Below are 11,021 nucleotides of genomic sequence, written 5' to 3'. Positions count from 1 at the left end.
ATAACATGGCTTCATAAGCTGTGTGTAGGTCTGCGCCCGGGATGGGAATTTGTGAAGCCTAGGCTGCCGAAGTGGAGTGTGCAAACTTAACCTCTATGCCATCCGGCCAGGCCCTCAACTATTTTTTTATTTAACTAGTTTCCTTGTGTCTCGGGGCAATTATCTCTCCTTTTTAAAAAAACTACTGATGGTTTTATTTTGCATAGGTCCACATAGTTTTTAAAGAAAGACCAGAATCAGATAGGCCTAGATTTGACATCAGACTCTACTCATTAGCAGTACTGTGATGATAGAAAAGTTACTTAATTCAATGTGCCTCTCTTTCCTTCTTCTTAAACTATTGATAAAATTAAACGACAATTGGGTTTCACCAGGTAAAGTAAGAATCAACTGGAATTGGAAATATTGGATAGTGAATTTATAGAACACATCCATCATCACAGAAAGTTCCATCAGATAGTGCTGCTGTAAATCATTATAGAAATAATATAAATATAAATAATATAAATATAAAATAACATTTGCTAAAATAAAGGCTATTGCCCTTGATGTTAATATTCTTTTAGGATTCCTAAGTTAGTTTCTCCACAATTTAAACAGAATTCTTAAATAGGACACAAAAGTCATTTACAGTAAGAAAAAAATGATAAAATTATATTTCATTAAGTTAAAAAAGAACAACGAGTTTATCAAAAGACACTATTTAAAAAGTAAAAAGCAAGTTACAGCGTAGAAGAAAAATATTTGTGTTATGTATGTCTGACAAAAACTTGTATTCAGAATAGAGAAAAATGTAAATTAATAAGGGAAAAGCAAACAAAAATAAGTAGATAAAAGAACAAGCATTCAAAAAAGATGATATACATATGAACGATAAGCATTTGAAGTGGTGCTCAATATCATTTGTCACCAGGGAAATGCAAAAGAAACATAATGAGATACCACTTCTCTTGTACTAGAATGGATACAGGTTTAAAAATAAAGTTGAAAATAGCATGTGAAAGTGTTGGCAAGCATATAAAATGACTTCTTTATATACCCTTATATGCTGCCTTTTGGGATGTATATTTCTACAAACACTCTGGAAAACCCCTGGTAAGTATCTACTAAAGTTGAATGTGTTCAAACTCTATGATCCAGCAATTGCATTCATAGGTATATACCTAGCAGAAATGTGTATTTTGTCCATCAAAAGACACAAAGAAAAAAGTTCATAGAAGCATTATAAATCCATTTTCAAGAAGTACACAACATAAATAGACTTAATCAGTTTTTGTATCCTCATCTCTCACATATATTCTTTCCTAAAACTGAGACTATTTCTTTCTCAATCACTTTTTTCCCTACAATTAACAAAGAAACCACTTGAAATATTGATCTCCAAGAAGCCTCCTTTAATTAAGGCAGTCTAAGTCCACATTAGGACTTTGTGTTTTTTCCTATTTTATACAGACTTCTATTAAATGCAAAGTGTGGCTCAAGAAATAGATAATTTTGATTTACTTGAGATGTTCAGAAATAACATATATTGCAAAGTAGAAGCGACAAAATTTTAACTAGACTAACAGTGAAAAAAGAAAGAGGATGTAAATAACTAAAATAAAAAAAAATGGAGACATTATTATTAATATTATAGAAATAAGAAGAATTATAATAGAATCCTAGAAATAATTGTACCTTGACAAATTAAATTACCTAGATGAAATGGACAAATTCCTAGAAATACATTAATCACCTAAGCTGACTCAAGAGGAAATAGACATTCTGAACAGATCTATAACAGATAAAGAGATTGAAGCTGTAAGCAAAAATCTTACAACAACAAAGGTCCAGGACCAGACAAATTCACTGACTAATTCTAGTAAACATTTAGATAAGAATTAATTCCAATCCTTCTCAAGCTATTCTAAATAATAGAAGAGGAGGGAACACTTCCTAACCCATTCCAAGAAGCCATCATTACCCAAATACCAAAGTCAGATAAAGACATCATAAAAAATGGACAAATGTCCCTTAGGAAGACAGATGCAAAAATCCTCAACAAAATACTAGAGAACTGAATAATAGCATATTAAAAGAATTTTATACCATGACTGAGTGGCATTTCTCCAAGGAATGCAAGGATGTTTCAATTTAAGACAATCAATCAATGTAACACATCACATTTATAGAATGAAAAAAAATTACATGATCTCAATTGATGCATAAAAGACCTTTGACATAATAATACTATGTTATATACTTAAAAGTTGCTAAGAGAGTTGGTCTTAAATGTTCTCATTACAAAAAAGAAATGGTAATTATGTGACATGATTGAGGTGTTAGCCAACATTATTTTGCAATATATAAGTGTATCAAATCAATATGTTGTATACCCTAAACTTACACAATGCTATAGGTCAATTATATCTCAATAAAGCTAGGGGAAAAGGTTTTTGAAAAAATTCAAAACGTTTTCGTGCTTAAAAAAAAGTACTCCAGAAAAGTAGGTATAGAAAGGAACTTGCTCAATATGATAAAGGAAATTTATGAAAAACCCACAGATACCATTATACTCAATGATGAAAAATTGAAGATTTCCCCAAAGATCAAGAACAAGACAAGGATGCCTACTACCACCACGGTATTTAAATTGTACTGGACTTTCGAGCCAAAGCAATTAGCTAAGAAAATAAAAATAAAGAAATAAAAGGCTTCCACATTGGAAAGGAAGAAGTAAAACTATATTGAAAGATGATGTGACCCTATATATAGAAAATCCAAAGAGTTTACAAAAAACCTACTAGAGCTAATGAATGGATTCAGCAAAGTTAACAGGGTATGAAATCCACACACAAAAAATAAGTAATACCTTTAAACATGCAATGAGCAATCCCAAAAGGAAATTTAAAAAATGATCCCAATTACACATTATATTCCATTTTATATTCCTGCGAGCAAAATTCCTAGGAATAAATTAAATGAAGAAGGTAAAGTTCTTATACACTGAAACTAACAACATTGCTGAAAAAAAGTAAAAGTGCTCTAAATAACTGGAAAACCATCCTGTGTTCATGGGTCGAAAGATTTAATATTGTAAGGATTTCAATAAAATCTAAAGTAATCTACAGATTCAATGCAATCTCTATAAAAATTCCAACAGCCTTTTTTTTTTTTTTTTTTTGCAGACATAGAAAATTCCATCCTCAAATTCATATGGAATTGCAAGGGACCACAAGTAGCCAAAACAATAAAAAATGTTAAAATAATCCTTTTTAGACTTGAAAAAGAACAAAGTTGGACATGCATATTTCCCAATTTCAAAACTTATTCTACAAAGTTACAGTAATCTGAACAGTGTGGTACTGGCATAAGTATAGACATATGGACTAATGGAATGGAATTGAAAGTCCACAAATAAACTCATTCATCTGTGGCCAAGTCCTCTCTATTGGGAAAGAACAACCTCTTAAATGAATCCCCGCATGCAAAAAAATGAAGTTAGACCTTTACACTTGATAAAAAACCGAACTCAAAATGGATTAGCAACCTAAATATAATAGCTAAAACCATAAAACTCTTAGAAGAAAACATAGAGGTATATATTTGTGACCTTGGATGTGGCAATGGATTCTTAGATGTGACACCAAATCACAATCAATGAAAGGAAAAAAGATAAATTGGTCTTCAACAAATTTAAAAACCTTTTTACATCAAAAAGTATTATATAATACTCCTACAATTCAACAAGCAAAAGGTGAACAACCTCATTAAAAATATCAAAACACTTAAACAGATGTTTCTCCAAAGGAGATGTACAAATGGATAATAAGTACATAGAAGATGCTCAGCATCATTAGTTACTAGAGATATGCAAATCAAAACCATGAGACACCAGTTTACAACTACTAGGATGGCTATAATTAAAAAAATGGAAAATAACAAGTGTTGGCAAAGATGGGGAGAAATTGAAATTCTCATACATTGCTGGTGAGAATATAAGATGGTACAGCCACTGTGGAAAACAGTTTGACAGTTTCTCAAAAGGCTAAACATAGAATCAGTGTAATACCCAGCAATTCCATCTCTAGGTATATACTCAAAAGAATTAAAAGCAGGGACTCAGATATTTAAATGCCAGTGTTCACAGCAGCATTATACAAGAGCCAAAAGGTTGTGTCCATGGATGGATGAATGGATAAACCAAATGTGGCATATACGTACAATGGAAAATTATTCAGTCTTAAAAAGGAATGAAGTTCTGACACATAACATGACATGGGGGAACCTGGAAAATATTATGTTAAATGAAATAAGCCAGAAAAATAAGAACAAATATTGTATGATTCCTCTTATATGAAATAACTAGTATAGGCAAACTCAGAGGGAGATAAAGTAGATTAGAAATTACTGGGGCTGGGGATGGGAAGTTGGAATGGGGAGTTATTGCTCAATCGTTACACAGCTTCTGTTTGGGATGAGGAAAAAGTTGTAGATAGTGGTTATGGTTGCACAACATCGTGAATAAAATAATGCTATTGATTTGTACATTTAAAAATGGTTAAAATGGCAAATTTCATGCTATATATTTTACCTCCCCTCTCCAAAAAAAAAAGGTATATTGTAAAGTAGGAGTGCAGGAGTGATGAAAATTTCTCCTTTGCCTTTGTTATCACTTGGCCAGTCAAAAAGTACATTCCTCCTGTTGAAGGATTCCATGAAAGCAAAGCAAAGAGGATGTTGGTGAGAATACCGAAGGAAACATTGCCCTAATTCATTCAGGCAATGAACTCCTACCAAGGCTCCAAAACTGCTTAACTATATATTTGTCTTAGAATTAAAACTTAGAAATTTTGTGATTGCCATTGGAACATATTTGAATTAAAATATGAAGTTAGACTTTTCATGTCACAAAATGTATGATTTGGCTGATTTGTATATAGAATGAGAGCTGACTCCGCCTTTAGTTTCTTTGGAGAAAATTTTCCATGAGCTGAGCTAAATCTACAGGTCAAGATTTTGATTTAAAAAAGGACATTTAACACATGACAAGCATATTATCAAAATAGTCTTTTGACAAAGATGAATTAATAATGGTAATAATGAATTTTCCCAATCTTTTCTGAGTATATTGGGTTAAATATACACATAAGATAAAGGGGAATAGGTATAATGAAAAGTTATTTGATAAGGTTTGGCAAAGTCTTCTGGCATAATCCCTACAAATTGAAGTCACAAAAGCATGTAATAACTAAGTAACGTGTCAGGTAGTTTCTAATTCTTTGTATTCCACAGAGATGAAGAGGACCAAATGAAATTGTTACCTAATAGATCACTTAAAGTATTTTCTGTTGATAGGTCACTATGTTATTTTTGGCAAATAACACAAATGGAGATTTAAGAACGGAATTATTTTGCTGTAACAAATACCTTCCATTTCCATCCACTTATGAGAGACGAGATTTTTCTGCTCTTGCATTTAATTAAAATAAAAAATTAGAAAATAATAGATTCCAAACAAATACTTTCTCATTGTAAAAGTAATTATTATTCAGGCTAGATACACGAACTAATTAACTAATTGGAAAGAATCCAGCTTTATCTATCTCATTAATAAATTTATTTCTGAAGAAGTTGACTTTTTATGTTTAATAATTATTTATTTATCAAAACATGAAATAGGTTTTTGTTATTTGGATCTCTTGTATACTCATGACAACTGGAACGATAACTCAGTCCAGACTTTTTGTTAACACTTAGAACTTCATGGTTGTAAGACATTCTTTAAAAATTTTTTAAAGTAATATATTTTATTGCAGAAAAGTATGATAAAATTCTGAGATAAAATTGGTATAGAAAAGATTTAAAGCAAACTCTATGGCTGTTAGAGAAGAAGCTATTTATATAGTTTTAAATAAGTGATTTGTGAATCAAATTGTTATGCAATTAGGTTCTTTTAGAATAATTTATATATGATATAAGAATTTTCCTTAAAATATAAATAATTATGTTTCATATCATTTTAAGCTATTTAAGCTTAAGGCTTTTAAGTATAAATTTAAAAATGTAAAAAGGGCTATGTAGCTTTTCCAAATTATTTTAGATCATATAAGAGCAAAATAATTTCAGTTCTTCATGATGTTTGCTAATCTCCAGGAATGAAAGGATAGATAATGCAAGGTCTGCCCGATAGGTGTCTTCAGGGCTACTAAAAGGGCCTGACATAATTTAATAATTTTGATTAAAAATGACTGTAGGAAGGAGGAGTGATGTCAGCAACATGATGGAGTGAGCAGTTTTATTTATCTTTCCCTCTTCAACCTACAACTAATTGGACATACATTGATCACCAGAGGTTACTCACACAGCACCACAGGACACCTGAGAGACCCATGCTGCTATACGTTGGAAAGTGTATGGACTACCCCTGGAGGTGGAGATAGGCGATAACTCTCCAGCCCCCACACAGCCTAATACCTGTGAGCAACTCTCTCTTGGCTGACATGCTCATAGCACCACTGTGGCCCTGAGGGTGGGCATGTGCATGGGCACAACTGTGGAAACAGGTGACTATAGCCCTAAGCCCCCCATGATTGCTTTGTGCACCAGCAGGAAAATCCACAGTTCCACTGTGGCCCCAGGGAGTGACTGGGGCTCAGACTCAGTAGGAAGGCCCCACTCTCCAAGCACAAAGCCTGGTGGAACCTAGGAGCAGATGCAGTGCAACTGAGTGAGCTACCCACTGGCTCCATTAGATGCCCATATCTCTGCTGCAGCCCCGAGGAGGCAAGTGAGATCCAGCAAGACCATGCAAGTGGGTGGTGACAATCTGCAGCCCCAGTGTGATTGCTCCTTGTTCCAGTGGGAAAATCCATGATCCCACAGCAGCCCCAGGGAGAGTCTCAGCTCAGCCCTAGTGGAGAGGCCCTGTCCACCAAGCACAAAGGCTGGGCAACCTAGAAGTAGATGCAGAAATCTATAACCTAAATGACAAAGAATTCAAAATAGCTATCACTTAAAAACTCAGTGAGTTAAAAGAGAATACAGGTAGACAATTCAATGAGTTCAGAAGCTATGTCACAAAAGAGTTTGATAGTATAAAGAAGAACCAATCAGAAATGTTAGAGATGAAAAACACAATGGAAGAGATTAAGAAAAATCTGGACTCCCTGAACAATAGGGCTGATAATATGGAGGACAGAATTAGCAGTCTGGAGGATAGGAATATAGAAATGCTTCAGATAGAGGAGGAGAGAGGACTAAGACTAAAAAGAAATGAAGAAACCCTCCAAGGAATATCCGACTCAATTAGGAATTGCAATGTAAGGATTATAGGTATCCCAGAAGGAGAAGAGAAGGAGAATGGAGCAGAAAGCCTGTTCAAAGATATAATAGCTGAGAACTTCCCAAACCTTGGGAAGAGGCTGGAAATCCATGTGACAGAAGCCAATAGATCTCCAAACTTTATCAACATAAAAAGACCAACCCCAAGGCATATAGTAGTGAAGCTGGCAAAAGTCAACAACAAAGGGAAAATATGAAGGGCAACAAGGCAGAAAAAATAACTTACAAAGGAACCCCTATCAGGCTGTCAGCAGATTTCACAGCAGAAATTTTACAGGCTATCAGAGAGTGGAATGATATAGTCAAAATTCTGAGACAAAAACTTTCAGCCAAGAATACTATATCCAGCAAAGATATCATTCAAATATGATGAAGAAATAAAAATTTCCCAGATAAATAAAAGTTAAGGGAGTTCATCACCACAGGAAATCCTGAGGAAGGCCCTCATACCTGAAAAAAAAAAAAAAAAAAGGAAAGGGGTTACAAATCCCTGAGCAAGGAGATAAGTAGAAAGACAAAATTAGAAAATTACAGCTTTCCATTAGAACATGTTAGCAAATGCTTAAGTATAACACTAAAGATAAAGGGAAGGGAAACACTAAGAAAAGATATAATCTTGTCATTTTGACCACAAACTCACAACACAAGAAGAAAAAAAGATGTGACAACAACTTAGAAGGGGAAGAGGAAAGGGATGGAACTGGCTTAGTCTAAGGAAATACGAGGCTATCAGAAAATGTACTATCTCATCTATGAGATGTTTTATAAAAACCACATGATTACCTCTAAACAAATAATTAGAACAGAGACACAAATAACAAATACAGAGAAAACTAAGAGAACCAGCATAGAAAACTGCCTAACTGAATCGGTAATCTGAAATACATAGGATGAGAAACAAAGGAAATGCAGGAGAACTGGAAAACAAGCAATAAAATGGCAGCACTAGGCCCCCACATTTCAATAATCACTCTAAATGTAAATGGATTGAATTCTCCAATCAAAAGACACAGAGAGGCAGGATGGATTAAAAAACAAGACCCAATAATATGCTGCTTCCAGGAAACACACCTCAGCCCAAAAGACAAGCACAGATTCAGGGTGAAGGGATGGAAGACAATACTCCAAGCTAGTAGTAAACATAAGAATGCAGGTGTCGCCTTACTTATGTCAGAGAAAGCAGACTTCAAGGTAAAACAGGTAAAGAGAGACAAAGAAGGGCAGTATATAATGATAAAAGGGACACTCCACCAAGAAGACATAACACTTATATATGCATCCAACACAGGAGCACCAAAGTATGTAAAGCAACTATCAACAAAGCTAAAAAGAGATATAAATAACAATACAATAACAGTAGGGGACCTCAACACCCCTCTAACACAAATGGATAGTTCATCCAGACAGAAAGTCAACACGACAATTGTAGAATTAAATGAAAACGTAGATCAAATGGACCTAATAGATATATATAGAACATTCCATCCCAAAACAGCAGGTTACACATTCTTCTCAAGTGCGCATGGAACATTCTCAAGGATAGACCATATATTGGAAAACAAAGCAAGCCTCAATAAATTTAAGAGGATTGAAATAATATCAAGCATCTTTTGGACCATAATGCTATGACACTAGAAATCAATTATAAGAATAAAACTGGGAAAGGGACAAAGATGTGGAGATTAAATAACATGCTTCTGAATGGGCAATGGATCATTGAAGAAATCAAAGGAGAAATCAAATATTATCTGGAAACAAATGAAAATGAAAAGACACCATGCCAGCTCATTTGGGATGCAGCAAAATCGATGCGAAAAGGGAAACTCATTGCAATACAGCTCACCTCAATAAACAAGAAAAATCTCAAATAAGTAATCTCAAACTACACCTAACAGAATTAGAAAAAGAAGAACAAACAAAGCCCAAAGTCAGTAGAAGGAGGGAAATAATTAAAATTAGAGAAGAAATAAATGCAATTGAAACAAAAAAGACAGTAGAAAGGATCAACGAAAGAAAGAGCTAAATCTTCAAGAAAATAAACAAAATTGAAAAACCCTTAGCCAGTCTCACTAAGAAAAAAAAGAGAGAAGACTCAAATAAATAAAATCAGAAACGAAAGAGGAGAAATTACAATGGATTCCACAGAAATACAAAAGATAAAAGTAAATACTATGAAAAACTGTATGCCAACAAATTGGACAACCTAGAAGAAATGGATACATTCTTAGACTCTTGCAACCTCCCAAAACTGAATCAAGAAGAAAGAGAATCTGAATAGACCAACCACAAGTAAAGACATTGAAACAGTAATCAAAACCCTCCACAAAATAAAAGTCCAGGACCAGATGGCTTCTATGGTGAATTCTACCAAACATTCAGATATTTAATGCCTATCCTTCTCAAACTAGTCCAGAAAATTGAGGAAGATGGAGCACTTCCTAACACATTCTATGAGGTCAACATCTCCCTGATCACAAAAACAGACAAGGACAACACAAAGAAGGAAAACCACAGGCCAATATCACTGATGAACACAGATGTGAAAATCCTCAACAAAATGTTGGCAAACCAAATACAGCAATACATTGAAAAGATCAGGGCCGGCCTGCTGGCGCAGCAGTTAAGTTCACACGTTCTGCTTCGGTGACCTGGGGTTTGCCAATCCGGATCCTGGGTTCGGGCATGGCACTGCTTGGCAAGCTATGCTGTGGTACGCCTCCCTCATATAAAGTAGAGGAAGATTGGCAGTAGATGTTAGCTCATGGCTAATCTTCCTAAAGAAAAAAAATCATACACCATGATCCAGTGGGATTTATACCAGAGACACAGGGATGGTTCAACTTCTGCAAGTCAATCAATGTGATACAGCCTACTAACAAAATGAGGAACAAAAACCATATATTCTCTCAATAGATGCATAAAAAGCATTTGACAAGATCCAATATCCATTCATGATAAAAACTAGCAATAAAACGGCTATAGAAAGAAAGTACCTCAACATAACAAAGGCTATATTTGACAAACCCACAGCCAACATCATACTCAATGGGCAAAACCTGAAAATCGTCCCTCTGAGAACAGGAACAAGACAAGGGTGCCCATTCTCACCACTCTTATTCAACATAGTACTAGAGGCTTTGGCCAGAGCAATTAGGCAAGAAAAAAGAATAAAAGCAATCCAAATAGGCAATGAAGAAGTGAAACTCTTGCTGTTTGCAGACGACATGATCTTATGTATAGAAAGCCCTAAAAAATCCATCAGAAAGCTACTAGAAGTAATCAACAATTACAGCAAAGTTGCAGGGTACAAAATCAACTTACATAAATCAGTTGCATTTCTATATGCTAATGATGAATTAACAGAAAGAGAACTCAAGAGCATACTCCCATTCTCAATTGCCACAAAAAGAATAAAATACCTTGGGATAAGTTTAACCAAGGAAGTGAAAGATCTATACGATGAAAACTATGAGACTTTCCTTTAAGAAATTGATGACAACATAAAGAGAGGGAAAGACCTTCCATGCGCATGAATTGGAAGAACAAACATAGTTAAAATGTCCATACTACCTAAAGCAATCTACAGATTCAATGCAATCCCACTCAATCCCAATCACATTCTTCACAGAAATAGAACAAAGAATCCTAAAATTCATATGGGGCAACAAAAGAACTCGAATTGCCAAAGCAATCCTGAG

The sequence above is a fragment of the Equus przewalskii genome, chromosome 29 (genome assembly GCF_037783145.1).
Source record: "Equus przewalskii isolate Varuska chromosome 29, EquPr2, whole genome shotgun sequence".
NCBI classification, from domain to species: domain Eukaryota; kingdom Metazoa; phylum Chordata; class Mammalia; order Perissodactyla; family Equidae; genus Equus; species Equus przewalskii.
Note: the sequence above shows the minus strand (reverse complement) of the source record.